Below are 26,524 nucleotides of genomic sequence, written 5' to 3'. Positions count from 1 at the left end.
TTGAGCTGCCCACCTCTCCCCAGAGCCGATCAGATGACACAGCTGAGATGGAGGACGGCCTTGAGATTAAAGCACAGGACTGTGAGTCAGGCAGAGCCGTAACTAGGTATTTTTGCACCCGAGGCAAGAATATAAAATTGCGCCCTCCCTTAGGGGCGGCTCTTTGGCAGCAATTCGGCGGCGGTTCCCTCAGTCCCTCTCGGAGGGAAGGGCCTGCCACTGAATTGCCGCGGAAGAATGAATGAGGCAGCGGCAATAGATCCTGCGATTTTGAGGGGTCAACTCATGATTTTTGACTGCTTGGGCTGGTATTGTTGCTTTCAAGATGGTCTTTGGTTCCAGTCCAGTTCCAATCCAGAGAGGGACTCCCAGGTTAAGAGAGGAGGAGGTGCTGGATATCAGCAGTGGCCACTAGGGATCAGCAAGTGTCCTGAGAATGCTGGGAGTTCAGGTCTGCAGGGCAGGATCAGGGGTGGCAGGTTTGTAGAAATTTTGGTGGTGCCCAGAACCTGCCCCTCCAAATTCCCCCCCACACCTGCCTAAGGCTCTGGGAGGGAGTTTGGGGATTGGAGGGGGTGCAGAGGGATGGGGTGCAGGGGTGAGGGCTGTGGGTTGTGGCTGGAGAGGAGGGGTTTGGAGTGTGGGAGGGGCTCAGGGTGAGAGTAGGGGTGAGGGCTCAGTCTGGGGCTGGGAATGGAAGGTTTAGGGTGTGGGAAGGGCTCAGGGTTGGGGACGAGAGTAGGAGTGTGGGGGGGTGAGGGCTCTGGCTGAGGCTGGGAATGGGAGGTTGGGGGTGTGGGGGGGCTCAGGGCTGGGGCAGAGGGTTGGGGTGTGGGGTGAGGGCTCTGGCTGGGACTAGGGATGAGGTGCTGGAGGGGCTCAGGACTTGGGCAGAGGGTCAGGGTGCAGTGGGGGGATGAAAGCTCTGACTGGGGCTGTGGGCTGTGGGGTGAGGCAGGGCTGGGGATGAGTTTGGGGTGCAGGCCGGCTGCTCTGGGACAGGGGCCAGAGAGGAGGATGCCACCCAGTCCTTTCCCTGCCAGCAGCACCAAGTTCTGGGGGAGGAGCCCCCCTTTCCCGTCCCCCCCAGCAGCACAGTCACCCCCACCACTGTCACTGCATGTGCTCCTAGGGCCCCTCACAGGTCCAGGAATCTCCCTCACCTCCCCCGTGGTGGATGCCGGGGAGGTGCTGCGTGCGCCTCCTCCCCTGCTGTTGCCCCTGACTGTAGCCTCACTGGGGGTGAGGGATGGGGCGGGCTGTGCTGCTGGAGTGTCCCATTGGAAAATGAAAGGGTCGGGGCGGGGGGAAGGGCAGGCTCAGAGTCCATCTGCCCTGGCACTGAGATGGGGGCCCTAGGACCCTGCGGCAGCAGTTGCTTCAGGGAGGCAACATGGAGCTGCTCGGCTCTGTGCTTAGAAGAGGAGGGAAGCAAGTCGGGGCTGGGGGACACTTGGGAGAGACACAGGGGGACTGCGGGGGGGAGATCACCCGGGTTTTAAATATTATGGGGGCAGGGATACCTCAGCGGTTTGAGCATTGGCCTGCTAAACCCAGGGCTGTGAGTTCAAACCTTGAGGGGCAAATCCTTAGGGCTCTGGGGCAAAATCAGTCCTTGGCCCTGCTAGTGAAGGCAGGGGCTGGACTTAATGACCCTTCAGGGTCCCTTCCAGTTCTAGGCACTAGGCAGAGCTCCATTTATTTCTTTATCTCTGTGCCAGCCAGTGGCTTTTTTTCCTGCATCCCTGGGCTTTGTGTGTCTGATGCAAGTGTCTCACTCGCCTCGCCCTGTCACGGAGTCCCCAGGCGATGCTCTGGAACTGCTCCCCAGCAAGCCAGGCAGGACTTTGGGGAGCCTCCTCTCCCTCGGAGCAGACTGTCTGCAGGGCAAGAAGCTCACACGTCTTCACCTCCTGGGTCTCTCATTGGAGCATTCAGCATCCTCTGCCCCTCCATGCGCTCCCCCCAGCGAGCCCGCCTCAGTGGGGTCCTAGGGAAGCCACAGGGTCCTGCACCCCCACTTTGCAGTCAGACGTGACTCTCAGCCAGCCAGTAACACAGAGGTTTATTCGATGACAGGAACAGGGTCTAAAACAGAGCTTGTAGGTACAGAGAACAGGATCCCTCAGCCTGGTCCATTCTGGGGGACAGTGAGCCAGACCCCCCACATCTGCACTTCACTCCTCGTCCCCAGCCAGCTCCAGACTAACAACCCCCTCCAGCCCCTCCTCTCTGCTCAGCCCCTTTCCCGGGCCAGGAGGTCACCTGATCCCTTTGTCTCCAACACCTTCAGCTGACACCTTTGCAGAGGAGGGGCCCAGGCCATCAGTTGCTAGGAGACAGTGTCAGACATTTAGGTGCACTGGTCCTTTGCTCTGCGGCAATCACACACCCTTATCACACCACCTAGATATTAAGAACTGCATAGGGGACGCTGAGGCACCAACACAGTATTCAGAGAAAACATTAAGAACATTCCCAGTTCGTCACACACCTTTGTTATGGCACTAGAGTCAGGGCTCCTGAGCTATGGGCTTGGCTCTGCCCCTGATCCGCTGTGTGACTGTAAATAAGGCCTTTAACCACTCTGTGCCTCAGTTTCACCATCTGAAAAATGGAACATAAGAATGGCATGCTAGGTCAGACCAATGGCCCATCCAGCTTAGTATCCTGTCTTCTGATAGTGGCACTGGCCACCTGCTTCAGAGGGAGTGAACAGAGCAGGGCAATTATCAAGTGATCCATCCCCTGCCATCCAGTTCCAGCTTCTGACAGTCAGAGGCTTAGGGACACCCAGTGCATGGGGCTGCATCCCTGACCATCTTGGCTAATAGTCATTGGCAGATCTGTCCTCAATGAATTTATCTAATTCTTTTTTAAACCCAGTTATACTTTTGGCCTCCACAACATCCCCTGGCAATGAGTTCCACAGATTGACTGTGTGTTGAGTGAAGTACTTTCTTATGTTTGTTTTAAACCTTCTGGCTATTCATTTTGTTGAAGGAACCTGTGATTCGTGTGTTATGTGAAGGAAATTTCACAGGAAAGAAATTTCATATGGAAATTGTTCCAGATCCCTAATCTTTTATGTTGCCCTTCTCTGTACTTTTTCCAATTCTAATATACGTGTTTTGAAATGCGGTGACCAGAATTCCACACTGTATTCACAATGTGGACGTACCATGGATTTATATAGTGTTGTTATGATATTTTCTGCCTTATTATCTATCCCTTTCCTAATGGTGCCCAGCATTCTGTTCGCGTTTTTGATTCCTGCTGCACATTGAACGGATGCTTTCAGAGAACTCTCCATGATGCACTGGTGGATTATCCAATGGGCCCACAAGGGAAAAACAGAGGCAGGGCTGCAGTGGAAGGGGCAGAACAGAGGCAGGACCACAGGCAGAAGGGGTGAGGTGAGGTGGGGTGGGGTGACCGTTCTGGCACCAGCCCCCACTTGCTCTGGCCCGGGGTTCCAGGAGATCTTAATCCGCCTCTGCCACAATAACTCCAAGATTTCCTTCTTGGCTGGTAACAGCTAATTTAGTCTCCACCTTTTTGTGTATATATTTGGAATCAGCGTTCCCTCAAATTTTTTACATCCATGTGCGGAATGAATTTTGTTATGTGCACCAATAGGGAGGTGATGTGTAGTGGGGGTGGGGCCGAGGGGTTCGGAGTGTGGGAGGGGGCTCAGGGCTGGGGCAGAGGTTGGGGTGCAAGGGGGTTTGGGCTCTGGCTGGGGATGCGGGCTCTGGGGTGGGGCTGGGAATGAGGGGTTCTGGGCATGGAATGGGGCTCAGGGCTGGGGCACAGGGTTGGAGTGCAGGGGTGTGCTGGGGTGGCGCTGGGGATGAGGGGTTTGGGGTGCAGGCTGCCCCAGGGCTGTGGCGGGGAGAGAGGACTCCCCCAGTACTCTCTCACTGCAGCAGCTAGGGGGTGAGTGAGAGGCGTCTCTCCCAGGCCCAGTGGGGCTGGGTGGGTCGGGCTCGGGGAGGGACGTCTCTCCCTGGCCACTGCAGTTCCGGTGGGGCTTACAGGGAACTTAGCTTGGGATCATGGTTTCCAATGTGCATTACTTTGCATTTATCAGCATTGATTTTCAGCTGCCATTTTGTTGCCTAGGCGCCCAGTTTTGTGAGATCCCTTTGTAGCTCTTCGCAGCCTGCTCTGGACGTAACTGTCCTGGGTAATTTTGTATCATCTGTCAACTTTGCCACCTGATTGTTTACTCCTTTTCATAGATCATTTATGAATATGTTGCACAGCACTGGTCCCAGTACAGATCCTTGGGGGACACCACTATTTTCCTCTCTCCATTGTGAAAACTGACCATTTATTCCTACTCTTGGTATCCTGTCTTTTAACCTGCTACTGATCCATGAGAGGACCTTCCCTCTTATCCCATGACAGCTTAGTTTGCTTAAGAGCCTTTGGTTGGGGACCTTGTCAAAGGCTTTCTGAAAGTCCTGGTACACTATATCCTCTGGATCACCCTTGTCCACATGCTTGTTGACCCCCTCAAAGAATTCTAATAGATTGGTGAGGCGTGATTTCCCTTTACGAAGGCCACATTGACTCTTCCCCAACCTATCGTGTTCATCTATGTGTCTGATAATTCTGTACTTTCCTCCAGTTTGCCTGGTACTGAAGTCAGGCTCACCAGCCTGGAATTGCTGGGGTTGCTTCTGGAGCCTTTTTTTGAAATTGGCTTTACATTACAATCATCTGGTACAGAGGCTGATTTAAGCAACAGGTTACATACCACAGTTAATAGTTTCGTATTTTGGAATTTCTTCAGAGCTCTTGGGCGAATCCCACCTGGTCCTGGTGACTTATCAATGTTTAATTTTTCAATTTGTTCTAAAACCTCCTCTATCAACTCCTCCATCTGAGACGTTTCCTCAGATTTGTCACCTAAAAAAGAATGGCTCAGGTGTGGGAATCTCCCTCTTCCTCTGCAGCGGAGACTGATGCAAAGAATTACTGTAGCTTCTCCACAATGGCCTTGTCTTCCTTCAGTGCTCCGTTAGCACCTCCATCATCCAGGGGCCTCACTGGTTGTTTGGCAGCTTCCTGCTTCTCATGTACTAAAAAACATTTTTGCTGTTAATTTTTGTGTCTTTTACTAGTAGTGCTTTATGTTTTTTTAAATTTTTTTTTGCCTGCTTAATTATACTTTTACACTTGACTTGCCAGAGTTTATGCTCCTTTCTATTTTCCTCGCTAGGATTGGACTTCCAATTTTTAAAGGATGCCTTTTTGCTGCTAACTACCTCTTTTCCTCTGTTGTTCAGCCATGGTGACATTTTTTGGTCCTCTCATTTGTTTTGCTTTATTTGGGGTTTACATTTTGTTTGAGCCCCTAGTATGGTGTTTTGAAATAATTTCCATGCAGCTTGCAGGCATTTCACTCTTGCAATGGTTCTTTTAATATCCGTTTAACTTGCTGCTTCATTTTTGTGCCGGTTCTGTTTTTGAAGTTAATGCTCCTGTGATGGGTTTCCTTGGTACTTTCCCCCTTACAAGGGTGTTAAATTCAATTACATTATAGTCGCTGTGTTATGCATCGCTTAGGGCTAAATCAAGAATCTCCCCTTGTGGGTTCCAGGACTAGCTGCTCCAAGAAGCAGCCATTAACGGTGTCTAGAAATGTATCTCTGCACCCCGTCCTGTGGTGACATGTCCCCACTCAGTATGGGGAGAGATGAAATCCCCCATTGTTACTGGGTTTTCTGTTTTGTAGCCTCTCTAATCTCCCTGTCACAGTCACAGTCACCATCCTGGTCAGGGGGTCGGTAATTCATTCCTACTGCTCTGTGCTTATTCACGCATGGAATTTCTATCCACAGAGATTCTCTGGTACCATCTGATTCTGATTTTCACTATATTTGACTCTGTGCTTCCCTTCACATACAGCGCCGCTCACCCGCCAGCGCAGCTACTCTATCAGTCCTGTATATATTGTACCCCGGTATTACAATGTCCCGGTTATCATCGTTCCACCAGGTTTCTGTGATGCCGCCTGTATCAATAGCCTCATTTAATACCAGGTGCTCAGCTTCACCCATCTTAATATTTAGACTTCTAGCATCTGTGTACAAGCACGTAGAACATTTGTCACTAGTTAGTTGTCTGCCTTCGTGTGATGTCATTGAATGGGACTCTTTCATTTGACTGTTTCTCTGCAGTTCCTACCTGCACTTTATCAACCTCTATCCCCTCCTCTCTACTAGGATGTAGAGAATCCCCTTCAGTAAATCCTCCCCTAAGGGATGTCTCAGAACCGTGTGTTTCTGCGCATCTCTCAGCTCCCCTCTCCTCGATGAACGGTTGAATTTGCCACGCCAGCAATCTGGTTCTGTTTTGGCTTCTGTGCAGACCATCCTTCCTGTACAGGCTCCTCCTTCCCCACATGGTTTCCCGGGTCCTAATAAACCTAAACCCGCCTCCTAGCACCATCCATGCGCTGGGGCCCTGCAGTTCTGTCCATCTTACTGGCCCCGTGCGTGGAACTGGAAGCATTTCAGAGAATGCTCCCAGGGAGGGTCTGGACTCAAATCTCTGACCTAGCAGCCTAAATGTGGCCTCCAGGACCTCCCTCCTGCCCTGCCCTACGTCACTGGTACCTACATGTAGCACGACCACCAGCTCCTCCCCAGCACTGCACAGAAGTCTGTCTAGAGATCCACAACATTCGCACCCAGCAGGCAATTCACCGTGTGGTTCTCCCGGTCATCACAACCCAACTCTCTAATAACCAACCCCCCATTACTGTCTCCTGTCTCTTCCTAACAACAGGGTCCCCTCCCCTGGAGGGGTTTCCTCAGTGCAAGAGGACACCAGGACATCTTCTGGAAGGAGGGTCCCAACTACAGGACTCAGTTTCCCTCTGTTCTCCTTCCCCGAGACTTTCACCCTCCCCAGTAGCACAAAGTCTGCCAGTCTGGGGCTGGGCCTGCTCTGCTGTGTCCCAGAAAGCCTGGTCTGTGTCCCTGACTGTCTCCCTGAGCTCCTCCAGTTCAGTCACTCCAGTCCCCAGAGCCCATACTCGGTGTCCGAGGGCCCGGAGCTGTTTGTGCTGAATACACACATACACTACCTGCCTGTAAGGCAGGCAACCGCACATGCTGCATTCAGGCTTAATTAGTTAATATTTGTAAAACTCTTTGCGCCTGTCAGGTGGAAAGTCCTTCAGACATGCAACATATGGTAAAGTGCCCAACAGTGTGTGTGCACCACTGTCTTCCGTTGTGTGGAATCAGAACTGCTCAGCTGCGTATCATAGGCCCTATACCACTAACAGAGATTTTCCTTTAACTCATATGGCTGTGACTCGGAATCTGGGTTCTCTTGCCCATTGCTATAGTGAAGCTCAAAATAGCCACAGATGACCAGATTTTGTTCGATTAGTTTACCTGTGCTTTGCCAGGTAGACTTCTCAGAGGCTCTGCTGACTGAGCCTGGGAGACATTGAGCAAACAATTCCCATTATCACCAGGTCTTGTGACTTTTGCAGAAACTCCCCCACGGTTACCAAAGCAGATCGTCAAGCCATTGCATCAGCCAGCTCAAAGTTTCCATCTGTCATGTGAGGAAGGCTTTTGAATCAGTGAACCTAGAAGGAAGTGAAAACAAAACAATGGGCTGACAAATATAGCTTCTAGGGAACAAAACTAAAAAGAAATCGGAGAGAAACTTCTCTTGGCCTGCAGAATGCAGAGCTGGGAATTTAAAGCACTTTATAAACAATGAACTAAGGCCAGGTCTTCCCTATGGGGTGTCCTGTGGTACAACCCCACTGGGTAGAGTCTAGAGGCAGTGAAAAAAGGGATTTTCCCTTTTTTGTAGGAACTCCACCTCCCCAAGTGATAGCAGCTGGATTGATGGGCGCATTCCTCCATTGACCCAGCTGTAGGTCAGCATAGCTACAGCGTTCGGGAGGTGTGGATTTTTCACGCCCCTGAGTGACATAGGTAAGTCAGTCGACCTCACTTATAACTGTAGCCTGGACTATAACCTCATTATTGCCTTGGGAAGTAGGTGGTATTATAGTGATTTTATAGCAGGGTAAACTGAGCCTTCCTGCCTGCCCAGAGAACCTGCCTGTTCCCAGAAGCATGATGTTTGCTCGCTGTCATCACACCTGAAATGTGACTAGAGGTAAACAAATGATCCAGCCCTTTAACAAGTAAAATCCAGCCACAAGATTTCCTGGAGCGACTCTTGTAGTAACCAAAGCTGCACCTATGGGGCTAGAACCCAGGAGTCCTGACACGTGGCTTCCTGCACTGATCCCTGTCTAGATCATTTGCTCAGCTAATCTGGTGCCCCAGGGTACGTATGAAAAGGGTGAATTTAGCAATGCAGGCTGGAGAAATCCGTTCCCCATCTAAAGTTTAATGGGAAGCAGGAGTTCTTTCCTTGCCTCTGGGAACAAACCCATGAGGGCAGGTCTTACGCGGATGCTGACTCCGTGGCCCGTCTGGAATGAACAGCCACCCATGGGGTTGGGCTGTGGAAAACCTCGCCCTCTGTCTGCGTCGTTCCCTGGTGGGGCTGTCAGCCAAAAGGGGGCTGCTGTGAATGGCCTCTGGCCTTCTCCTTCCCTCTGGGCCGTGCTCTGTGACTCCCCAGGTAGCTGGTGGGTGTTGCTCCTTATCCACCCATGGGGACAACTCTTCGTGTTGCTGGCCAGCAGCCTCTGATTCCTTAGCTCTTGCCTGGAGCAACCTGCTAACAAGCCCCGGAACCAGTGGCTGCAATGCCAGGAGGGCTCCAGGATAGGTGACTCCTAGCGTGGCCGCCACCGCAGACAGTGCCATACTTGGACAAGCCCCCCGGCAAAATGGAGAGCTTCCAGGGGAGGCTCCAGCCTCCTGCTAACATTCGATGGATGCCTGACTGCCATGGGGCCTTGGACTCTCCTCCGAGACTGAGGTAGGAAATGCCCCCCAGCCAGTTACCTGGGATATACCTCGTGAATTGCAAAGCTCTGGAAACACCATTTTGTCTCCTTTCTAGGGCAGAATCTACCCGACAGCTCAACCTTTTCCCAGCCCCTCGGGGAAGGGATTTCCAGCAGGGTGAAGCCCAGGGCCTGCTGCAGATTGGTGCATCGGAGCGTGCGCCCAGTAGCGAATTAGTCAGTGGGCTGATGGGGCCTGTGCCCAGGGCCAACTGGAAGGCCCCCAGAGCCCCCCGCCCCAGCAGCCCCTGACCCATCCCCAGCAGCAGCTGCGGGATGGGGGAAGCCCCCCCAGGGACTCTCGACCCCATCCCCAGCAGATGTCCCTGGGCAGGGGAAGCCCCAGCGCCTGCCATCCATCCCCAGTGGAAAGCAGGGGGGGGGAGAGGGGGCGGCAAAGGAAGCCCCTGTGCCCGACCCTGGTCCCCCGCAGAAGTGTGGGGATGGGGGAGCCCCAGCATCTGGATCCCTGCTGGGCCCCTGGGACTGAAGGAGCTCTCACTCCCCGCTGCGCCCCAGGTGGCGCCAGGACAGAGCTTCTCCAGCGCAGAAAGGGTTGTGGCGCTGCACTGGGGGGCCTGAATGGGGGGACCCTGGGTGGAACAGGAGTGGCACGGCCAGAGAAGGGGCAGAAGGGGGTGGGGCTGTAGGTGGAGCTGCAGGCAGAAGGGGTGGAGAGAGGACCCCACTTGTTCTGGCTGTGGGCCCCAGGAAACTTTAATCTGCCTCTGCATGCACCCGCTAGCTGCAGCGATGTGGCTGAACCAGGACAAACCATCTGGCAGAGACAGGCCCCCAGTCAGTCCCACATGAGCAGTTTCTGTTCCTGCTTGTGAGCTGTTTGGGGCTGCGTGTCCGTACAGCTCCTGGCACGGTGAGGTTCTGCTCCATGGCTCGGGGCCCGAGGTGCTACCAGCCTAGTCCCCACATCCCCCTGCCAGTTTGTGTGGGTGTTGCAGTCCCATGTTCTACGTAGGGGTTTTCTCTCCCCTGATGTTGTGTGAAAGACCAAATCAAACAACAGGGGAGCAGGGGCAGCCGCAACAAGGACCCTCAGTTGGGGCCACCTCACACACCTGCCAGCCCCACAGCTGTGCAATGGTGACACCCCCCCACACACTCCTAGTTGGGGGCACTAGGACCCAGGCAGTGCCCTCTTCCCCTGAAACATGTGGCCAACTCTGGGGAAGAAAAATTCCATCAAGGGATAGCCACAGAAACAGATCCTAGCACCAGGTCACTTTGACTCTCACTGTTCTCACCCCTGTACTGACTGGCTGGCTCAATCCCCTCCTTCCCAGTCTCACTCCCCCTGGTCCCAGTCCTGCTCCCAGCCTGCCCCCCCAACTGCCTCCCACTGCCCCACTCCCTCCCCTCATCTCCTCATCTAGCGAATCCCACCCAGGACAGACACAGCAATTTCTGCCAAGATCCTTCGGAGATCTTGAATTTAGTTTAAATAGTTTTGGAGGCCAAGTTCGTGTATTCTTGGGGGGGTTCCCCTGACTTCTCTAGGGGAGACGTGACCAGTATTCTGAGCATCGAAGGACTTTTTGAAGCAACGTGCCAGACAAGAAGGAACTTTGCGGACAAACGAAGTTAAGTGGTTTTCCTAGGAAATACCTGGAGGGATGGGGGGGGAGATGCAAATTCCAGCTCTGGACCCATTCTTTTGAAGCTACACCCTGAGGAGAGAAGCAACACCCTGAGTCTGGCTGATCACCGCCCCGCCGTCTCTGAAGATCAGAGTCCTTAACGGTGTCAAGGAAAGGCTGACCTGGGCACATGTGCTCTTGTTCAGAGCAAAAACTGCTATGAACTCGGGATCACAGAAAACCCCCTTGGTGGGATGAGAAGGGCTGACTCCTAGCAGAGCCCTTGTTGGAGCCGGGTTGATCTCTGGTAAGTGATAGCAGCTGGGGGTTCTTTTGTTGTTTCACTTTAAGAATGACTGTGCTGCTTAGAAAGAGCTGGGGGGCAGCTTGTCACTGGGGGCAGTTCCTTTGTTCATAGCCTTCGAAGGGAGAGAGCAAAGTGCAGGCACAGGCCAGGTTAGGCCGTCTCGCTTGCTGGGGAACTCACCGTGTAGGCAGGGATCTGTGCAGCCTGGAACAACCCCAGTCTGGAGGGAAGAGAGAGAGAGACGTGGGTCTGCACCCAAGGGAAGTGATGGCTGAGAAGCCGGGAGCCTGGCGTGGGTGCCCACGAAGAGGAAATTCAGGTGCAGTTGGCCTGAACTGTTTCAACTCCCCACCCAAAAAGCTCGTAGCGCTAACGTGACATTTGCAACCATCGCTCTGCTCATCAGTTACATCCCTCCTGCTTCCTGGGGGTCAGTCTGGTTAATTTCAACGGGAAGCGCTCCAGGGCAGGGACTGTCTGTAACTCTGTGCAGTGCCCAGCACAGTGGGGCCCTGTTCTCTGCTGGCCCTTCGGCCGTCCTACAGTAAAAAGAACAGTGACAAGGGAAAGAGCTTGATAAATGGTTCCACAGGGCGAACAACGAGACCGATTGTGCGCAACGTGTTCTCAGTGAGCAAACAGAAACCCAAGAAATGTTGGTAATTCGCTCGTTCCTGTCAGAGCATTCGGAGGTGCCCAATGCAGGGCATGGACATCAAGTATGATTTGTAAGTTGATAATGTCCTTTTAAACACGGTTCTTTCCCGCTCGCCCCCAGTCCTGCAAACCCTTGCCATGTCCATAACTCTACACGTCAGCACTGCCGCTGCAGTCCTCAAAACACCTCACGTGTGAAGCAGGATTGGGGCCCTCACGGCAGTGTTGCCAACTCTTGACTTCCTAGAGAATCTCCTGATATTTGGTAGTTTTTTCCTTAAAGCCTCAGCTCATGGAGTCTGGTGATTACCGGAGAATCTCAGTGTTTGTTTGACTCAGGTGCGTTTCTAGCTCTGAGGGTTCCAGAGAAAAGTTTGAACACAAGAGCCCCAAAGGGTCAGAAACCAGCAGGTGAATTAAAAGAACCTAAAATTGAACAATCTCATGATTTTTAAGCCAGACTCATGATTTTTGGAGGCCTGATTTGTGATTTTTGAACTTTTGGGGTTGGTGACACAAAATGCTGTGGGAATGGGCCTTAGAAGCACCTTTGTGCCAACAAGCATGAGATGAGTTGAACTTGTAAAGTTATTTGTCCTCCAGGAGGGATTTAATAAAACCCAGGATTTCCAGATCGGAGGTCATTTGTGAGAGCTCTGTGTAAGCACATGGCCCTGGCGTCTCTCAGGTCACACACAACAGCTCACCGGATGCCACCTCTGCCAGTAATAACACATGTGTAACTAGACAATTATATTCCCAACACAAATGATAACATGTCACCACCCCCTATGGTAACACTGCTCACAGTCACTGTCACTGCCCCAGAAGGAAGAGACAATCGACGATAAACTGATCCTACACTGGGATCTAAGCCAAAGAAATGAGAGAAAGCTTGAGGCTCATCAAGGTTAGAGATGGAAAAGATTCATCTGTTCACCTGCCTCGGGCCAGGGCAGGAGTCTGCCCTGGGGTGCATCTTCTAGCATTAGTTAAGTCTCAGCTGATGAGGTCTCCTCTGCCTCCCTTGGAAGATGACTGTCCTACAGCTTCATACATCTCATTGGCATGACATTTTTGCTGATCTTCAGCCTAAATTCTCGCCTTTCCCCTTCCCTCCTAGTGCTTGTGTAGCCTCCTGTCATAGCTTGTAAACGCTAACCAATAGCCTCGGATTCCCACCTGAAAGTAAAGTAGGAATGAGGCTTACCTACCCAGTGGGGTTATTGGGGGTGTTAATTAGCTGCTGTTCATTAAGCATGTTGAAGTAGAAGCACTACATGAGTGCTAGGTAGTATTTGAACCAGGTGACACTCATTTATATATTATATGCAGCACAGGTAACAATGTCTGCAGTTAATGTGGGCTGATATTTCCCATTATAAGATCCCATTTTCAGGTGCCAAACATAAATCATTTGGGCTGAAATTTCCTATTGGAGATACACCAATCTCCTAGAAATGGAAGGGACCTTGAAAGGTTATCAAGTCCAGTCCCCTGCCTTCACTAGCAGGACCAAGTACCCAGATCCCTAAGTGACCCTCTCAAGGATTAAACTCACAACCCTGGGTGTAGCAGGCCAATGAACTACTGAGCTATCCCTCCCCCCTGAAATTTCCTGTGCTGGGCATTTGTCTCTGGCTGAATTTTTCTGGAAAGTTTCAGCTCAAACAGTTCAGCCATTTCTGACCATGAAATTCAGGAGCAATAAATTATTTTTGGCTGTGTTAAAAAAAATCAATTTTGTTGAGAAGCTCTAGCGCCCCCATGCTTTGGGGCAGGACCCTGACATTTGTAAGGGGGCTGCCGTGATAAATTCCTTGTGAAAATGTGCTCAAATCTGGACAAGTCCTAAGCCTCTGGATAATCTCAGTTTGCACATGCTCAGAAGAGCCGTGTTAGAGTTGGGCAGCCAAAGTCTCTGAAGATTCCATCAGCACTGGGCATGCTCCCCCCCGAGCTCCCACTGGGGCCAGCTGTGAATGGGCTGGAGGAGGGACAATGGGGGACCATGTGGAGGAGAGATCACAGAGCGACTGAGCATGCTCCATCCCAGAAATGCAAGGGCTGAGCAGGGCTTTCTCTGCAATTGGTGCTCAGGGCCTGGGAACTGGAGCTATGACCGGGGAGGCTGTCCTGTGCCCTCCATGCCCCTACCCCTGCTGCCCCCAGGCAGCATGGCAGGGAAGGAGGAATCTGCCAGACTCTAATGCAGAGGGGTGGGGAAGAGCTGTGGGGCAAGAGCTCGAGGAACAGCTGCCTGGGGCAAGAGGGGACTAGGAGCAGGAGACAGAGAGAGGGGGAGGGGAAGAGGGAGGTGTAGGAGATGCTCAGGAATGGAGGAGGATAGGAAGGGGGCAGGGGGATGGGTGGATCATGAGCAGGTACTGGGGACAGGGCAGGAGGACAGGAGTGCGTGTCTATGTCGAGGAGACAGGGCAGAAGTTGAGGGGTAAGAGGGGGGCCAAGGGGTACAGCAGTGGGCGGAGCACAAGGAGGGATCATGTGGTGACAGGAAGTGTCGAATGCTGGTCCCAGGTAGTCAGGCCTGGTGGTTGGAGCAGAGGTCGGAGCTGGACATAGGGTCAGGATTGGGCCGAGGGCAGAGCTGGAACCAGGGTCCAGGGGCAGGCCGGGGTCAGAACTGAGAGCAGAGTCCGTAGACAAGCCAAAATCCAGATGCAGGGTGAAGGTCAAAACTGCGTAGTCAGAGTCTGGGGGTTGGAGGCAGGGCTGGAGCAAGGTCAGAGCTGGGCACGGAGCAGAGACAGGAACTGGATCGAGCACAGGCTGGCAGGCTAGGGAGCCTGGAACCACGAGGCAGCAGGAGGCTCCTGGCCGGGTTGGCCTGTTGCGCAGACTGACCTGCAGCTCAGGTGGGGTTGTGGAAATACCTGAGCCAGGCAGTCATCAGAACTGTCTGCTCAGGAACAGGCTGCAGCCCCGTGGGCGCTGAGCGGGTGAGCGGCTCTGTCGGAGCCTGAGTCATGGCTCAGACTCCGATTATGTCACGGAGATCACGGAAGTCATGGACTCCCCGCAGCTGCCCAGTCACGAGTGGCATCTGTGGGCCCCTGCAGCTCCCAGCTGCCCCCAGGGCAAAGGGAACCTGGTGACATGGAGTGTGGGGGAGTCAGGGCCCTGCACCCCTCTGCCTGAGATTTACCATGACTCAGCCAGCCAGTAAAACAGAAGGTTTGTTAGATGACAGGAACAGTTCCAAGTAGAGCGTGTAGGTACAACCAGAACCCCTTAATTAAGTCCTTCTGGGGGGGGTTAGGGAGCTTAGACCCAAGCTTGGGTTTTTTTGTGTTGCACCACCCCGCCCAAGACTGAAAACAAAACCCCCTCCAGCCGCTCTCTCCCCTTCCCCACCCCCCCGCCCTGCTCCTCCTTTTCTTTGTTCAGTTTCCGGGCCAGAAGGTGTCACTTCTCCTAACGCCCCTCCTGCCTCAGGTTACTGCTCAGGTAACTTCCTTTAAGGGAAGTCCCCCATCCCCAATGTAACCCCCCTGCAACATTCCCAGGTCAAATTCGCCCCCTGCTCCGTCACACCTGCCATGACAAAAACTTAGCCTTAGTCATGACACCTATTGAAGTGCTGGGGATGGGCGGGCATAAGTCTGCTCACATCTAAAGCCTCCACCCCCAGCTTAACAGTGGAGCTATCAGATCCAGGCATCAAAAAATTGGGGGGTGGGAGGAGCAAATGAGAAACAGGGATGGGAATGAGAGTCACAGTATAAAATCAGGGAGCCAGAGGGGGACACGGAGCAGAGAACCACGGACAGCATCCACTGCTCCTCGGAGGCGTCCAGGGAGCCGGTGGAATTCCGCCCAGAGACATGACCTGAAGAGGGATCGGAAATAGACCCCACAATCGCAGAGCCCTCCCTCCTCTCCATCCCACTTCCTCCTCCTGGTATGGTGGGTACCAGGGCCAGGAGGATGAGGAGGAGGGGGTCTTGTGACTTCGTGGGGCCACGGAGGGGTGTGCACAGATCAGGAGTGCAGGGAGAAGTACAGCCAGAGCCGGAGCAGAAGGTTCTGGAGAAGCCAGAAAGGGGGCTGCAGCCTGGAGCACTCGAGACAGGCGTGCGCCAGAGTCTCCCTCTCGCTGCAGAAGGGCCAAGTTTTGGGGGAGGGTCGGAACCGTGCCAGGTACACGCCCATGCTCACAGCTCCGTGATGGCACCATCTGGAGTGAGTCATGGCAGCTGATTGAGCAGCCTGGTTTGTCTGCAGGTTTGCCTCACAGGAAGGACCATGGGGGACGGCACGGCAGCACAGGAGGAGGCAGGACCATGAGGGACCGTGCGGTGGTGGAGGAGGAGCTGATGGGACCACGGGGGACGGCACGGCAGCACAGGAGGAGGCAGGACCATGAGGGACCGTGCGGTGGTGGAGTAGCTGATGGGACCACGGGGGACGGCACGGCAGCACAGGAGGAGGCAGGACCATGAGGGACCGTGCGGTGGTGGAGGAGAAGGGGAGTTCCCAGAATTGCTGGGAGGCGATGGAGGAGGTGAAGGTGGTCTCAAGGGACCAGGTGGGGGTGGGGTGTTGAGGATGAAGAGTCATGGCCGAAAGGGATGAGTAGTGAGGGCAGGCCCACGAGGTCGAAGTGAGACAAGGCTGTGCAGGCAAGACAAGCCGCTGAGGGGGCCTCCCAAGGGATAGGGGAAGCTTCAATACCTTCTACCTCATACACACAGACCCCTCGGGCCCCATGGGCTGGGCAGGACGGGACAGGACGGGATCGGGGGTTAATTATTTCCCTGGTGCATTTCCATGGGCCCTGTGATAAATGAAGGGTGCGGGGGAGGGTTCCCTTTTATGGACACCCAGCAGCTATAAAATCCCTCTTAGTAGCTGCTCTCTAATTGTTCTACCTGTAAAGGGTTAAAAAGTCTCACTGCTATGACAGATAAAAGGAAGGGAGTGGGCACCTGGCCAAAAGAGCCTATGGAACTTCTAGAACTTTTTAAAATTGAAAAAAGACTCCCCATTTGTCTGTCTGTTGATCTTCTCCTGGGGAGAGGCGGACAGGGCAGAGCTATGCTGTAAGAAGCTTGGGCCAGGTATGAAAAATCATCAATATCATACTTAGAAACTACTCATCTAAAACCCCAGCTATGTAAGTAGATCAGGAAATGTCTAGGAAGATGCAGTTAGGTTTGTCCCTTTTATTTCGTTATGGCTTGTGTATTCCTCTGTGCTAACCCCAGGTGCTTTTGTTCTGCTTGTAACCTTTCAGCTGGACCTCAAGAAAGCGATTCTTGGTGCCTAATTCTTGTAGCTGCTCTTTTAAAATCTAGCAGTAGCCTGAGTTCCCAGATGTATTTTCTTTCTTTTTTTGTTAATAAAATTTACCTTTTTTAAGAACAGAGTTGGATTTTTGTGTCTTAAGAGGTTTGTGCACACGTTGTTTGTTTAGCTGCTGGCAACAGCTGATTTCTTTTATTTTTCTTTGTCAGCTCTTCCCCGGGGGGGTGGGAGGGCTTGAGGAGGGTACCCCACAGGAAGGAATTCCCAGGTGCACCTTCCTGGGCTCTCAAAGGGGTTCTGCACTTGGGAGGTGGCAGCATCTACCCAGCCAAGGACAGAGAGAAGCTGTAACTTTGGCAGTTTAATACAAGCCTGGAGGGGCCAGTATTAATTTTTAGAATCCTTGTGGCCCCCCCCCTTCTGCACTCGAAGTGCCAGAGTGGGGAATCAGCCCTGACAGGCCCTCTCCTGTTCTTTGTGCTGTTCTCTCGATGGCGACTGTGCCCAGTGTTCCCTATAATTTTTCCCACCTGTGTGCGGAATGAATTTTGTTATGTGACACATCACCTCCATAATGGTGCACGTGACAACATTCATGTGGTGGGCATGGGGCCGAGGGCTTCAGTGTGTGGGAGGGGGCTCCAGGCTGGGGGATCCTGCTGGGGGTGCAGGCTCTGGGGTGTGGCCAGGGGTGAGGGTCTTGGGGTGCAGGCTGACCCGGGATTACAGCTGGGAGAGAGAACTCCCCTCCCCTCTCTCTCCTCGCAGCAGCACCTGGGCTGGGTGTGTGTGGTGTTTAGATGTTGCATGTAATTATTAGAACTGGGAGCACTGGCTGTTGGGAGTCTGAAAGGACAGGAAGGAGGGGGGAGGAGTTGAGGAGGCAGAGTGAGAATTACAGAGGGTGCAGCAGCAGGTTGGTACAGAGGTTTCCACTCTAAAAATAAAGTCCTGTTGAAGTTGTTAGTAACTTGCCTGGTTGATACAACGGGGGAGAGGCGCCTCTTCCTGGCGCGGCAGCTATGGGGCTGGGGCCATGGGATAGGCGCCTTTCCTTCAGCTGCGGCAGGTCTGGGGCTGGATTAGGGCCGAGGGAGGGGCACCCCTCCCCTGGCTGCAGCAAGTCAAGGGCTGAGTTGGGGCTGGGAAAGGGTGCCCCTCCCCTGGCCATGGCAGGTCCCTGCTGGGCAGATTCCCTGAGCACCTGCATGGCGCTTAATAGGCTGCTGTGCAGCCGCGTGGCCGCGCAGCTTACAGGGAACTTAGGCTGTGACACTATGCCCCATGTTCATGATAGAAATATTGTTATAATATGATTATTTCATAACTGTAATGTATTTCATGCAAGATAGGTCATGTGAGGTATCATTGGAAAGGTTATGATTTACTGAATATGATTATCCTATGTGTATGTATGTATCATTTTTGTATCTAAAGTTAGGAATATTGACAATACATCTATACTGCACAATTGTTTGTTTGCACCTGGGGAACACCCACCAGACAGAATGCAATCAGTCTGGCTGGCTAGCTGGGAATAAGTCAAGGGACCATTAGAGAGAACAGTAGGAGCAAAAAACCAGACTCAGCCTGAACAACTGCTGAGAGGAGGTTCTGATTCGAGTGCTGACTGCAAAGGGCTGGGAGAAAAGAAACTGTCTCCTGCTGTGTTTAGGGAAACAAGGCTTGGTGTCCGTTCTTTGTAAATACACAGGACTGCACCAAAGGAACATCTGACTTCCTTATCAATTCCCTCTTCTAGCCGAAACAATGGAGAAGGCTCTGAACTTTGGTTACCCACTTGGATCAAAAGAGGAACAATATATATACAGCGAAAGCATGTTTAGTACCCTGGAAGGCAATATATGGCTTGTAATGATAATGAAAAAAATAGTACAGAGTGAATGTTTAAATAGAATGACACGTATCTCTTATGCCAAATATTTTTGCACTTAATATTTGTTTCCACAGCAAGCCTTGTCAGCTTTATTAATGAACTGATATTGTGCAGCCCTTGGAAATGTGAACTGCTCTAAAGTGCCAAGTGTTGCGATCTACAGAGCACACTGAGTTAAACCAAGCACTTATGTTGACAAAGGTAAAATCCTTCCAGCAACTAGTAATGGATTTAAATATCATTGTGATCAGACTAGAGCTGTCACAACCCCCTGAACCTGGATCTAGTTCTGGGCAGCCTCAATATTTAGGAATATTCTGAGCCAAATTTTGAGAGGGCTCATTATGAGTTATTCAGATCTATCTTAGGTTTGCATATAGGGTTTATCACGGTAAGATCTAAGCACAGATTTTAACCTGACTGGAGGTTTTAAAAATCCAGGAGTTGGTATCCATCACTTCTTTCAGCTGTGACTGTATCCATTTATCCTTGGAAAGGCTTTGTGGATGTCAGAACATACACATCCCGACTTGTAAAGCATCCTGGAGGATTTCAGCAGAGCATTTCTCATCCGGGCAAGTTTCAGAGGAATCCAGGCTCAGTTCAAAGAAGGGGATACAACCTAATTAATATGTCAATTTCAACAGCCAGGATGGGAGGGGCAGGAAAGGGTCTGAGGGAGCCTGGAGGTGGTCATAAGTCACCCAGGGACCTCAGTGCCAATGGGTAGAGGGCACAGGCAGTGTATGGGGTTCTACAGGGGTCCCTGGGTCAGACATATGCATAATAGGTCACTAAAGGATGGCATGTGAGATCTCTACTAAGATCCAGTAGCCCACCACCCATCATAATCATTGTGAAATATACATACGGCTGCTATATAAGAAGTTGTGCATCTATTACAGCTGTCAAGCAATTAAAAAATTAATCACGATTAGTCGCAGTTAATAATAGAATATAATTTACTTAAATATTTTGGGTGTTTTCTACATTTTCAAATATATTGATTTCAGTTACAACACAGAATACAAAGCATACAGCGCTCACTTTATATTTTTGTATTACAAGTATTTGCACTGTAAAAAAACAAAAGAAACTGTATATTTCAATTCACCTCATACAAGTACTGTAATGCAATCTCTTTATCATGAAAGTTGAACTTACAAATGTAGAATTATGTAAAAAAATACAACCTGCATTCAAAACCAGAACAATGTAAAATTTTAGAGCCTATAAGTCCACTCAGACCTACTTCCTGTTCAACCAATCGCACAGACAAACAGGTTTGTTTACATTTGCAGGAGATAAGGCTGCTCGCTTCTTGTTTACAATGTCACCTGTGTAACCCCTTTGGGGTTTAGAGAGCAGGCCCCTTTAAATCTTTTTCCTGGGGGGAGGGGGAGAGTGAGAAAAAAGGAGGGAAACTCCAGGTGGTGGGGCTGGAGCTCCAGGGGAGATGGGGAGCAGCCTGCAGGCCCTGGCAAAGGAAGCAGAGAGAACCTGCCTGAAGCCTGGGAAGGGCAGGGTGGCTGACTGGGGACAGCCCAGGACAGGAGCCCGGAGCAGCACTGTGCCGGGGGGAATTGCCCGGGAAGGACAGACCGGAGCTGGACCCAGTATCACGCCTGCCCAGAGCTGCGTGGGGCTGCGAGTACTAGGGCTGGTGACTCTGCACTGGGAACAAGGAGGGAGGCTGTAACTAGTTAAGTGGGGAGGGGGTCGCTCTATGTGGCTTTGCAAAGAGCGGCAGGAGAGAGCACCGGAGAAGTTTGCTGGGGGAAAGTTCACTAGCGCTGAAGACGACCGGGAGCCCCCAAGACTCACCACTGGACTGGAACTTTGCTCAGGCCTCCTGAATTCTGTGTGCAGACTCACTGCTCAGTGTCTGTCCTTCCAGACTGTGCTACCTGTGGGGCCTTGTTTGGATGCAGCCCTGTTTTATTGCTCCCCCTATATTCCCCCCTGTTATATTTCTCCTCTCATCCCTCTGTAAATAAATATCTCCCTTTGTTATATCCATTGTACTTTTCCTGTGGGTGGGTGTGTTCACTCTGGGGGGTTTGGAAACAGGTGCCCCTGGGGTGGAAGGGATTTTTCCTGCTGCATTCCTGCGCGTGCTGTCTCTTGGCCAGAGCTGCCTGCAGAGCAGACTCCATCTTGACCACAAGGGTGCTAAAGTTACACTTGAAAGTGAGAACAGGCATTTGCATGGCACTGTTGTAGCCAGCTTCGCAAGGTATTTACGTGCCAGATGCACTAAAGATTCATACGTCCCTTCATGCTTCAACCACCATTCCAGGGGACATGCGTCCATGCTGATGACAGGTTCTACTCGATAATACTCCAAAGCAACGTGGACTGATGCATGTTCATTTTCATTAGCTGAGTCAGGTGCCACCTGCGGAAGGTTGATTTTCTTTTTGGTGGTTCAGATTCTGTAGTTTCTGTATTGGAGTGTTGCTCTTTTAAGACTTCTGAAAGCATGCTCCACGCCTCGTCCCTCTCAGATTTTGGAAGACACTTCAGATTCTTAAACCTTGAGTCAAGTGTCCGTAGCTATCTTAAGAAATTTCACACTGGTACCTTCTTTGTGTTTTGTCAAATCTGCAGTGAAAGTGTTCTTAAAATGAACAACATGTGCTGGGTCATCATCTGAGATGGCTATAACATGAAATATATGGCAGAATGTGGGTAAAACAGGGCTGGGGACATACAATTCTCCCCCAAGGAGTTCAGTCACAAATTTAATTAACACATTTTTTTCTAAAGAGCATCATCAGCATGAAGCATGTCCTCTGGAATGCTGGCCAAAGCATGAAGGGGCATAGGAATGTTTAGTGTATCTGGCACATAAATACCTTGCAATGGCGGCTACAAAAGTGTCATGCAAACGTCTGTTCTCACTTTCAGGTGACATTGTAAATAAGAAGCAGGCAGTATTATCTCCCATAAATGGAAACAAACGTGTTTGCCTTAGCGATTGGCTGAACAAGAAGTAGGACTGAGGAGACTTGTAGGCTCTGATGTTTTACATTGTTTTGTTTTTGAGTGCAGTTATGTAACCAAAAAATCTACATTTGTAAATTGCACTTTCATGACACTACTTGTATGAGGTGAATTGAAAAATACTAGTGTTGGAGCATAAGCTTTCATGGGTGAAAAGCGTCTGACGAAGTGGGTATTCACCCACGAAAGCTCATGCTCCAAAACGTCTGTTAGTCTGTAAGGTGCCACAGGACTCTTTGTCACTTTTTACAGATCCAGACTAACACGGCTACCTCTCTGATACTTGAAAAATATTATTTCTTTTGTTTTTCATTTTTACAGTGCAAATATTTGTAATAAAAATAATATACACTTTCATTTAAATTACAACACAGAATACAATATATATGAAAATGTAGAAAAACATCCAAAATATTTAATAAATTTCAATTGGCATTCCATTGTTTAACAGTGCAATTAAAACAACAATTAATCGCGATTAATTTTTTTGAGTTAATCGCGTGAGTTAACTGTGATTAATCGACAGCCCTAGTATCTATGTTGAAAATGAAGGCAGATCACTAGAAGGTGATGTGTCTCAGACATGTTCCTTTCAGGCAGGACGTAACAGAGGCACACCTCCCAGTCTGCTCATGTGCTATAGTCTGTTGTACACCTCACAGTATCGGTCTAGGCAGAAGAAAAGATTGTGAAATCTACAAGAGAGGAACGTCACAGGATAAACCAAACAGCAGGAGTATCCTCTTTATGACTAAAGACACAGGATTGTTAGGGTATATCTGGGCAAAAGGAAACACGGGCTCCTCCATCCAGGAGGCAAATCAATAGGTGTTTGTGTTATGAAAGGAGGGTCACAGCCAGCCTGGCTGGAAAATGCTGGTGAGCAATATTCCACAGGCTATGAAAATATCCTGTTCAGGAAGTCAAGACTCTAGAACATGCCTGCACAACTCGTAAAGCAGCAAGGGCCACATTACGCTAAAGAAAACAGCTGAGGACCGAACCCCCCCCAGCCCCGCGGAAGCACCCCCTGCAGCATCTCCCGGGCCCGCGAAAACAGCCTGCTCCAGAGCCGCCCAGCCTTGCAGAAACGAACCCTTCTTCCCCAGCGCCACCCCACCAAAACAGCTGTGGGCCAAAAAGGAAGGTTGGGGCTGGGGGGTGATACTTGATTTTAAATCAACCAGGGGCTCCCAGCTGAAGAGGTGGCTGGGATCCCTCAGGGGCAAATTAAAGGGCCCGGGGCTCCGGTGGCTGGAGGAACCTGGAGCTTTCCGGCGCTGGGGCAGGGATTTAAAGGGCCTAGAGCTCCTGCCGCTGAGGGGAGCCCGAGCCCTTTAAATCCCAGCCCCAGCCCATCCGCTGGAGCTGCAGCCGGGATTCAAAGGGCTCTGGGCTGCCCGCAGCCACGGCCAGGAATCTCTGCAGGCAGCCCAGAGCCCTTTGAATCCCGGCCGTGGCTGAGATTTAAAGGGCTCAGGGCTCCCCGCCACTGCGGGTAGCACAGACCCCTTTGATTCCCGACCGTGGCCGGGAATCAAAGGGCTCTGGGCTGCTCGCAGAGCGCCGTGTGCAGGGGATTTAGAATCCACGCGTGGGCCGCACAATGAGGCTCCGCGGGCCGCATGCGGGCCATATGTTGTGCAGGCTTGCTCTAGAATGCTTGTTAGCATTTTGGTTTATATGTAACCATTTGTTTCCAATATTTCTACTTGCTACTGCCTGAGTCTCTGGCCTCTGTTCAGTAAACCAAGGCCTGATTTCACTATAAACCAGGGATCGGCAACCTTTGGCACATGACCTGTCAGGGTGAGCCCCTGACAGGCAGGGCTGGTTTGTTTAACTGCCATGTCCTCAGGTTCAGCCGATCCTGGCTTCCACTGGTTGCGGTTCGCCGCTCCAGGCTAATGGGGGATGTGGGAAGGGCGGCCAGCACATCCCTCGTCCCGCGCCACTTCCTGCAGCCCCCATTGGCCTGGAGCTGCGATCAGCCGAACCTGCGGACGCAGCAGGTAAACAAACTGACTCAACCCACCAGAGGCTTTCCCTGATGGGCTGCATGCCAAAGGTTGCTGATCCCTGCTATGAAAAGATCTGAGCACTGTGTGTTAAGCGGAACAGTGATCCAAGGCGAAGCTGGTGATCCATGGTGAAACTGTTTCTTTGGAAGCAGCGAATCTGTGAATACTGCGAGTGTCCAGTGAACCAGGTGCTGGACGCTCCAGGGAGAGGCTTGGAGAGCTCAGGGGGTTGGAACAAGCCAGTAGCTAACTTGGGGAGAGAGAGAGTTGGGGAGCTGACCCCCAGCAGCCACTGACAAGGCTTCCTCACGCTAAGGGCAGGTGGTAGCAAGGAACCTCCCAGCCCTAGGTCCTCTTGGGAAGCATCACATCTGGGCTGGGGCATTGTAATGTTACTAGCATGGCAAGAGATGTTGACCAAATGAATCTATTTTGTATCTGTGCCTTGAACATGGTTTTAAAAACAGCCCTGAAGGCAGATCCACTGCAGCTATTGGGTATTGATGTTCTGTCTGTGCACAGCTCTGTGCTTCTGGTTCTCAGGGATGCCCAGGAACCTTTGGTGCCCGTTTCCCGCCCCAGGGGTTTGCAGACCCTGACTTAACTTTTCTGGGGATCCTTTGACTCTCAGCCAAGGCCAAAAATGGCCGACCGCCATGTGCGATTTGAGGCAGGTTCACAAAATGTTGGAGGCTTGGCCAGAACCAAGCAAGTTTTGTGTCTCTTTAAGTGTAGGGGTCCTGGCTGTATGGGGGAGGCATATTGGGGGGTAGGAGCCCTGATGGGGAGGTTGGGGAGTCCTGGCTGGGGGTGGCTAGAAAGTCTGTCTGGGGTGTGTTGGGTGAGGGGGAGTAAAACCCTGGCTGGGGTGTGTTTGTGTGTAGGCTACAAACTCTGGCTGGGGAGTGAGGGTGGGGTACAGACCTTGGCTGGTGGCTGTGGGGGGTAGAGACCTTGCCTGGGGGGTGGGGTACAGACCCTGGCTGGGTGGGGGGGGAGGGTACAGAACTTGCCGGGGGGGAAGGCTAGGGGTATGTGTGGGGGGGTACACAACTTGCCAGGGGAGGTACAGACCTTGGCTGGTGGCTGTGGGGGATAGAGACCTTGCCTGTGGAGGGGGGTACAGACCCTGGCTGGGTGTGTGTGTGGGGGAGGGTACAGAACTTGCCTGTGGGGGGCAGGGTACAGACCTTGGCTGGAAGCTGTGGGGGGTAGAGACCTTGCCTGTGGGGGGGGGGGGTACAGACCCTGGCTGGGTGTGTGTGGGGGAGGGTACAGAACTTGCCTGTGGGGGGCAGGGTACAGACCTTGGCTGGAAGCTGTGGGGGGTAGAGACCTTGCCTGTGGGGGGGGGGTACAGACCCTGGCTGGGTGTGTGTGGGGGGGAGGGTACAGAACTTGCCGGGGGAGGGAGGCTGGGGGTATGTGTGGGGGGGTACAGAACTTGTCTGTGGAGGGGGGGGGTACAGATCTTGGCTGGTGGCTGTGGAGGATAGAGACCTTGCCTGTGGAGGAGGGTACAGACCCTGGCTGGGTGTGTGTGGGGCGGAGGGTACAGAACTTGGCTGTGAGGGGCGGGGTACAGACCTTGGCTGGCGGCTGTGGGGGGTAGAGACCTTGCCTGTGGGGGGGGGTACAGAACTTGCCTGGGTGTGTGTGGGGGGTACAGAACTTGCCTGGAGGGGGAAGGCTGGGGGCATGTGGGGGGGTACAGACCCTGACTGGGTGTGTGGGGGGGTACAGAACTTGCCTGGGGGGGAGGGCTGGGGGTATGTGGGGGGTGTACAGACCCTTGCTGGGGGTATGAGGGGGTACAGAACTTGCCTGGGTGTGTGGGGGGGGTACAGACCCTGGCTGGGTGTGTGGGGGGGTACAGAACTTGCCTGGAGGGGAGGGCTGGGGGTATGTGGGGGGTGTACAGACCCTTGCTGGGGGTATGAGGGGGTACAGAACTTGCCGGGGGGGGAGGGCTGGGGGTACGTGGGGGGGGTACAGACCCTGGCTGGGGGTATGTGGGGGGTACAGAACTTGCCTGGGGGGGAGGGCTGGGGGTATGTGTGTGGGGGTACAGACCCTGGCTGGGTGTGGGGGGGGTACAGAACTTGCCGGGGGGGGAGGGCTGGGGGTACGTGGGGGGGGGTACAGACCCTGGCTGGGGGTATGTGGGGGGTACAGAACTTGCCTGGGGGAGGGTGGCTGGGGGGTCACAGACTCTCTGGGGTGGGGGTGGGGAGGGGAGTCGATTACATTTGGAAACTGGCCCTTTAAGAGCCTCCCCTCTCTCTGAGGCTCCGAAAACCGATTTCTGATTGGTTAGGGCCCCTGTCGCGCGCAACCTAACTTGACGCAGCCAGGCGCGCACAGCCGTAGCCCCTCCCCCCTGTCTCTGACGGAGGCTTCCCTTACCAATCACCGCCTGCTTTATCTACATATCGCCCCCAGGATGGCCAATCCAAGTCCTAGCTGGGGGTAGCTCATTAGCATAGCGATGGCGGGCGGGGTGGAGGGAGCAGGCAAGGGCGGTTGAGACTGAGAGACGGGGTTGCTGAGCCAGGGAAGTTTGGGGAAGTGGGGGTGGGGGGTGCGGGGGGCTGGGGTGGGAGAGGAGGAGGGGCTGGGGAAGGAGGCGGGGAGGTTGGAGGGGGAACAGGGGTCCTGGGGGTCCTGGGTTGGGGGGCTATAAGGGAGCCCTGGGGAAGGAGCTGCTGCGGGGGGGGAGGGGCATTGCTTGTAGAATCACAGAATCTCAGGGTTGGAAGGGACCTCAGGAGGTATCTAGTCCAACCCCCTGCTCAAAGCAGGACC

This window comes from Gopherus flavomarginatus, chromosome 24 (genome assembly GCF_025201925.1).
Source record: "Gopherus flavomarginatus isolate rGopFla2 chromosome 24, rGopFla2.mat.asm, whole genome shotgun sequence".
Classification (NCBI taxonomy): domain Eukaryota; kingdom Metazoa; phylum Chordata; order Testudines; family Testudinidae; genus Gopherus; species Gopherus flavomarginatus.
This window is presented reverse-complemented; position numbering follows the sequence as displayed.